The sequence below is a fragment of the Loxodonta africana genome, chromosome 1 (genome assembly GCF_030014295.1).
Source record: "Loxodonta africana isolate mLoxAfr1 chromosome 1, mLoxAfr1.hap2, whole genome shotgun sequence".
In the NCBI taxonomy this organism is placed as follows: domain Eukaryota; kingdom Metazoa; phylum Chordata; class Mammalia; order Proboscidea; family Elephantidae; genus Loxodonta; species Loxodonta africana.
Window position 1 is genome coordinate 74,952,637 of NC_087342.1, and position 7,250 is coordinate 74,959,886.

The 7,250-nt window shown below is 40.5% G+C and overlaps 2 non-coding genes across 2 annotated transcripts; one reads left to right on the top strand and one right to left on the bottom strand.

Annotated features, from left to right (window-relative positions):
- Positions 1 to 73, bottom strand: TRNAI-UAU (transfer RNA isoleucine (anticodon UAU)). The gene has a single exon. It is a non-coding gene; the product is annotated as a tRNA-Ile (tRNA).
- A 604-nt stretch (positions 74 to 677) lies between these two features.
- TRNAV-UAC (transfer RNA valine (anticodon UAC)) lies at positions 678 to 750 on the top strand. Its single transcript has one exon. It is a non-coding gene; the product is annotated as a tRNA-Val (tRNA).
- The last annotated feature ends 6,500 nt before the right edge of the window (positions 751 to 7,250 follow it).

Below are 7,250 nucleotides of genomic sequence, written 5' to 3' on the forward strand. Positions count from 1 at the left end.
TGGCTCCACTGGGGATTGAACCCAGGATCTTCTGCGTATAAAGCAGATGTGCTAACCACTACACCATGGAACCACTACAAGTATAGTCCCATGGACATCCAGAACAACTAACAAAACTGTATTGGAAGAAGTACAGCCAAAGTGCTCACTAGAAGTGAGGATGGCAAGACCTCCTCTCACATATGACGTGATATCAGAAGGGATCAGCCCTTTGAAAAGGACATTCTGCTTGGTAAATGAGAGAGTCAGTGAAAAACAGAAAGGCCTTCAATGAAATGGACTGACACAGCACTGCTACAATGGCCTCAAGCAAAGCAATGGTTGTGGGGATGGCATAAGAGCCGGCAGTATTTTGTTTTCTTGTAGGGTCTGCTGTGAGTCAGAACCAGCTCCATGGCACCAAAAAACAACAAAATCAAAAAGTTGAACTAGATGAGGAAGGACCTCCCCTCAGAAACACACATTGAAGTTGGCCTTCTAGCCTCCTGAACTGTGAAAAAGAAAGAAAAAAAAATCCTGTTCTTTGAGCCACCCAAAGGACTGGTCCCTCCTGATAACAAGTGGAAAGCATCTAAGAGGAGGTCTCACCATCCTCACTTCTAATGAGCATTCTGGCTGTACTTCTTCCAAGACATTTTGTTAGTTCTTCTGGCAGTCCATGGGACTGTACTTGTTGTGGTTCCATGGCGTAGTGGTTAACATATCTGCTTTACATGCAGAAGATCCTGGGTTTGATCCCCAGTGGAGCCAGTGGTATTTCAGTCACAGCAGCACGAAGAAACTAAGACATCATTATGTCAGGGACCACATCTGTTTTGCTACCTTTGTATTGGCAGGGACTGGCACACAATAGTACATCAATACCTGTTGCCATCAAGCTAATTCACTGTTCCATAGGGTTTCTGTGGGGCAGCTGCTAACACTTTAGTTAGCAGCTGAGCTCTTAACGTCAATGCCACCAGGGCCCTTCTATATCAATATATGTGCTACATGTTGGGGGAAATCCTTCAGCTGTCTTGGGGAGGTGAGGCAGGCACACAATTTTAGTGTGATGTGAGGCCCACGGAGCTATGGCTAGTCTAAAGATTAAATCTTTCCCTTGGGAGCAATTCTCGTGGGGTCAAGCATTGTCCAATCTTCTCTCAGAATCAGTTCCTCACTGATTTGAAAGCCCATTGAACTAAACTTGTCTTTGGTCTGGGATAGTGACAACTGGACCAATGACCAACATCAAGATAAATGCAGAAAAGATTGAAGTTGTCAAGGATTTCATTTTACCTGGATGCACAATCAATAGCACTGGAAGCAGCAGAATTCAAGGGAGACGAAGCCAAGATGGCGGACTAGGCAGACGCTACCTCGGATCCCTCTTACAACAAAGACATGGAAAAACAAGTGAATCGATCACATACATAACAATCTACGAACCCTGAACAACAAAAACAGATTTAGAAACAGAGAACGAAGTAATATGGGGAAGCAGCGATTGTTTTCAGAGCCTGGAGCCAGCGTACCAGTCAGGTACGGCACAAGCACAGAGAGCTGCTTCACCCACCTGAACTAACCCCAGGAGGGGGACCAGCCAGTTCCGAGGACGGCGAGGGACACAGGTGGTAGGAGAAGTCCCCGGGAGGCAGTGACTGGTCTTGGAATGGGGACAGCAGCGTCCCAGCCAGGGAACCATCCCGCCGGGATTTGGACTGGACGCAGGTACGGCATAAACACGGAGAGCTGTTCCACCCCCCTGAACTAACCCCGGGAGGGGGCCCAGTTGGGTCGCGCGGGCGGCATGGGACGCAGCTGGTAGGAGAAGTCCCCGGGAGTCAGCGACTGGTATTGGAGCAGGGAGAACAGCGTCCGAGCTGGGACACTCAGTCACGGTATAAGCACGGGGAGCTGCTCCACCCACCTGAACTAACCCCAGGAGGCGGCCCAGCTGGTTCACGGGAGCGGCACGGCAACGAAGCTGGAGGGACGAGAAATCCCCGGGAGGCAGCGACTGATTTTGGAGTCGAGAGTGCACTGTCCCAGTAGGGGAGCCTTGACGCTGGGCGTGGGGCTGGAAGCGGAGGATCTGACCGTGACTCCAGCGGGCCAGACCCCCTGGGGGCAATCTCCACACAGCCAGCACTCATAGGCGACGTGCCCGCGGGAATCTCAGATATAATAGTCATTCCAAGCAAGACAAGCAACTCTGGCTATATTCTGAGGTGCTACTCTCCTATCTCTCTGTTCCCTCCCCCACCCTCCCCAGGCGGCTTCATTAACATCTGAATAGCCTGAGCCAGAGGGAGAACTCTGATAGGGATCTGACTGCATTTTTTTTTAGCTGATTTTCTGGAAAAACCAGTTTCCCAGTAATGGCTCAGAAACAACAATCCATATCAAACCACTTAAAGAAGCAGACCATGACAGCTTCTCCAACCCCCCAAACAAAAGAATCAAAATTTTTCCCAAATGAAGATACAATCCTGGAATTATCAGATACAGAATATAAAAAACTAATTTACAGAATGCTTCAAAACATCACAAATGAAATAAGGCAAACTGCAGAAAAAGCCAAGGAACACACTGATAAAACTGTTGAAGAACTCAAAAAGATTATTCAAGAACATAGTGGAAAAATTAATAAGTTGCAAGAATCCATAGAGAGACAGCATGTAGAAATCCAAAAGATTAACAATAAAATTACAGAATTAGACAATGCAATAGGAAGTCAGAGGAGCAGACTCGAGCAATTCGAATGCAGACTGGGACATCTGGAGGACCAGGGAATCAATACCAACATAGCTGAAAAAAAATCAGATAAAAGAATTAAAAAAAATGAAGAAACCCTAAGAATTATGTGGGACTCTATCAAGAAGGATAACCTGTGGGTGATTGGAGTCCCAGAACAGGGAGGAGGGACAGAAAACACAGAGAAAATAGTTGAGGAACTCCTGACAGAAAACTTCCCTGACATCATGAAAGACGAAAGGATATCTATCCAAGATGCTCATCGAACCCCATTTAAGATTGATCCAAAAAGAAAAACACCAAGACATATTATCATCAAACTCGCCAAAACCAAAGATAAACAGAAAATTTTAAAAGCAGCCAGGGAGAAAAGAAAGGTTTCCTTCAAGGGAGAATCAATAAGAATGAGTTCAGACTACTCAGCAGAAACCATGCAGGCAAGAAGCGAATGGGACGACATATACAGAACACTGAAGGAGAAAAACTGCCAGCCAAGGATCATATATCCAGCAAAACTCTCTCTGAAATATGAAGCCGAAATTAAGATATTTACAGATAAACACAAGTTTAGACAATTTGCAAAAACCAAACCAAAGCTACAAGAAATACTAAAGGATATTGTTTGGTCAGAGAACCAATAATATCAGATATCAGCACAACACAAGGTCACAAAAGAGAACGTCCTGATATCAACTCAAATAGGGAAATCACAAAAACAAACAAATTAAGATTAATTAAAAAAAATACACATAACAGGGAATCATGAAAGTCAACAGGTAAAAGATCACAATAATCAAAAAGAGGGACTAAATACAGGAGGCATTGAACTGCCATATGGGGAGTGATACAAGGCGATATAGAACAATACAAGTTAGGTTTTTACATAGAAAAATAGGGGTAAATAATAAGGTAACCACAAAAAGGTATAACAACTCTATAACTCAAGATAAAAGCCAAGAAAAAAGTAACGACTCAACTAACATAAAGTCAAACACTATGAAAATGAGGATCGCACAATTTACTAAGAAAAACGCCTCAGCACAAAAAAGTATGTGGAAAAATGAAATTGTCAACAACACACATAAAAAGGCATCAAAATGACAGCACTAAAAACTTATTTATCTATAATTACGCTGAATGTAAATGGACTAAATGCACCAATAAAGAGACAGAGAGTCACAGACTGGATAAAGAAACATGATCCATCTATATGCTGCCTACAAGAGACACACCTTAGACTTAGAGACACAAACAAACTAAAACTCAAAGGATGGAAAAAAATATATCAAGCAAATAATAAGCAAAAAAGAAGAGGAGTAGCAATATTAATTTCTGACAAAATAGACTTTAGACTTAAATCCACCACAAAGGATAAAGAAGGACACTATATAATGATAAAAGGGACAATTGATCAGGAAGACATAACCATATTAAATATTTACGCACCCAATGACAGGGCTGCAAGATACATAAATCAAATTTTAACAGAACTGAAAAGTGAGATAGACACCTCCACAATTAGAGTAGGAGACTTCAACACACCACTTTCGGAGAACGACAGGACATCCAGAAAGATGCTCAATAGAGACACGGAAGACCTAATTACAACAATCAACCAACTTGACCTCATTGACTTATACAGAACTCTCCACCCAACTGCTGCAAAGTATACTTTTTTTTCTAGCGCACATGGAACATTCTCTAGAATAGATCACATATAAGGTCATAAAACAAACTTTTGCAGAGTCCAAAACATCGAAATATTACAAAGTATCTTCTCAGACCACAAGGCAATAAAACTAGAGATCAATAACAGAAAAACTAGGGAAAAGAAATCAAATACTTGGAAAATGAACAATACCCTCCTGAAAAAAGACTGGGTTATAGAAGACACCAAGGAGGGAATAAGGAAATTCTTAGAAAGCAACGAGAATGAAAATACTTCCTATCAAAACCTCTGGGACACAGCAAAAGCAGTGCTCAGAGGCCAGTTTATATCAATAAATGCACACATACAAAAAGAAGAAAGAGCCAAAATCAGAGAACTGTCCCTACAACTTGAACAAATAGAAAGTGAGCAACAAAAGAATCCATCAGGCACCAGAAGAAAACAAATAATAAAAATGAGAGCTGAACTAAATGAATTAGAGAACAGAAAAACAATTGAAAGAATTCACAAAGCCAAAAGCTGGTTCTTTGAAAAAATTAACAAAATTGATAAACCATTGGCTAGACTGACTAAAGAAATACAGGAAAGGAAACAAATAACCCGAATAAGAAACGAGAAGGACCACATCACAACAGAACCAAACGAAATTAAAAGAATCATTTCAGATTATTATGAAAAATTGTACTCTAACAAATTTGAAAACCTAGAAGAAATGGATGAATTCCTGGAAAAACACTACCTACCTAAACTAACACATTCAGAAGTAGAACAACTAAATAGACCCATAACAAAAAAAGAGATTGAAACGGTAATCAAAAAACTCCCAACAAAAAAAAGCCCTGGCCCGGACAGCTTCACTGCAGAGTTCTACCAAACTTTCAGAGAAGAGTTAACACCACTACTTCTGAAGGTATTCCAAAGCATAGAAAATGACGGAATACTGCCTAACTCATTCTATGAAGCCACCATCTCCCTGATACCAAAACCAGGTAAAGACATTACAAAAAAAGAAAATTGTAGACCTATATCCCTCATGAACATAGATGCAAAAATCCTCAACAAAATTCTAGCCAATAGAATCCAACAACACATCAAAAAAATAATTCACCATGATCGAGTGGGATTTATACCAGGTATGCAAGGCTGGTTTAATATCAGAAAAACCATTAATGTAATCCATCACATAAATAAAACAAAAGACAAAAACCACATGAGCTTATCAATTGATGCAGAAAAGGCATTTGACAAAGTCCAACACCCATTTATGATAAAAACTCTCAGCAAAACAGGAATTGAAGGAAAATTCCTCAGCATAATACAGGGCATCTATGCAAAGCCAACAGCCAATATCACTCTAAATGGAGAGAACCTGAAAGCATTTCCCTTGAGAACGGGAACCAGACAAGGATGCCCTTTATCACCGCTCTTATTCAACATCCTGCTGGAAGTCCCAGCCAGGGCAACTAGGCTAGACAAAGAAATAAAAGGCATCCGGATTGGCAAGGAAGAAGTAAAGTTATCACTATTTGCAGATGACATGATTATATACACAGAAAACCCTAAGGAATCCTCCAGAAAACTACTGAAACTAATAGAAGAGTTTGGCAGAGTCTCAGGTTATAAAATAAACATACAAAAATCACTTGGATTCCTCTACATCAACAAAAAGAACACCGAAGAGGAAATAACCAAATCAATACCATTCACAGTAGCCCCCAAAAAGATAAGATACTTAGGAATAAATCTTACCAAGGATGTAAAAGACCTGTACAAAGAAAACTACAAAGCTCTACTACAAGAAATTCAAAAGGACATACTTAAGTGGAAAGACTTACCTTGCTCATGGATAGGAAGACTTAACATAGTAAAAATGTCTATTCTACCAAAAGCCATCTACACATTTAACACACTTCCGATGCAAATTCCAATGTCATTTTTTAAGGTGATAGAGAAACAAATCACCAATTTCATATGGAAGGGAAAGAAGCCCCAGATAAGCAAAGCACTACTGAAAAAGAAGAAGAAAGTGGGAGGCCTCACTTTACCTGATTTCAGAACCTATTATACAGCCACAGAAGTCAAAACAGCCTGGTACTGGTACAACAACAGGCACATAGACCAATGGAACAGAATTGAGAACCCGGACATAGATCCATCCACGTATGAACAGCTGATATTTGACAAAGGACCAGTGTCAATTAATTGGGGAAAAGAAAGCCTTTTTAACAAATGGTGCTGGCATAACTGGATATTCATTTGCAAAAAAAATGAAACAGGACCCATACCTTACACCATGCACAAAAACTGACTCCAAGTGGATCAAAGACCTAAACATAAAGACTAAAATGATAAAGATCATGGAAGAAAAAATTGGGACAACCCTAGGAGCCCTAATACAAGACATAAATAGAATAAAAAACATTACCAAAAATGCTGAAGAGAAACCCGGTAACTGGGAGCTCCTAAAAATCAAACACCTATGCTCATCTAAAGACTTCACCAAAAGAGTAAAAAGACCACCTACAGACTGGGAAAGAATTTTCAGCTATGACATCTCCGACCAGCGCCTGATCTCTAAAATCTACATAATTCTGTCAAAACTCAACCACAAAAAGACAAACAACCCAATCAAAAAGTGGGCAAAGGATATGAACACACATTTCACTAAAGAAGATATTCAGGCAGCCAACAGATACATGAGAAAATGCTCTCGATCATTAGCCATTAGAGAAATGCAAATTAAAACTACGATGAGATTCCATCTCACACCAGCAAGGCTGGCATTAATCCAAAAAACACAAAATAATAAATGTTGGAGAGGCTGCGGAGAGATTGGAACTCTCAT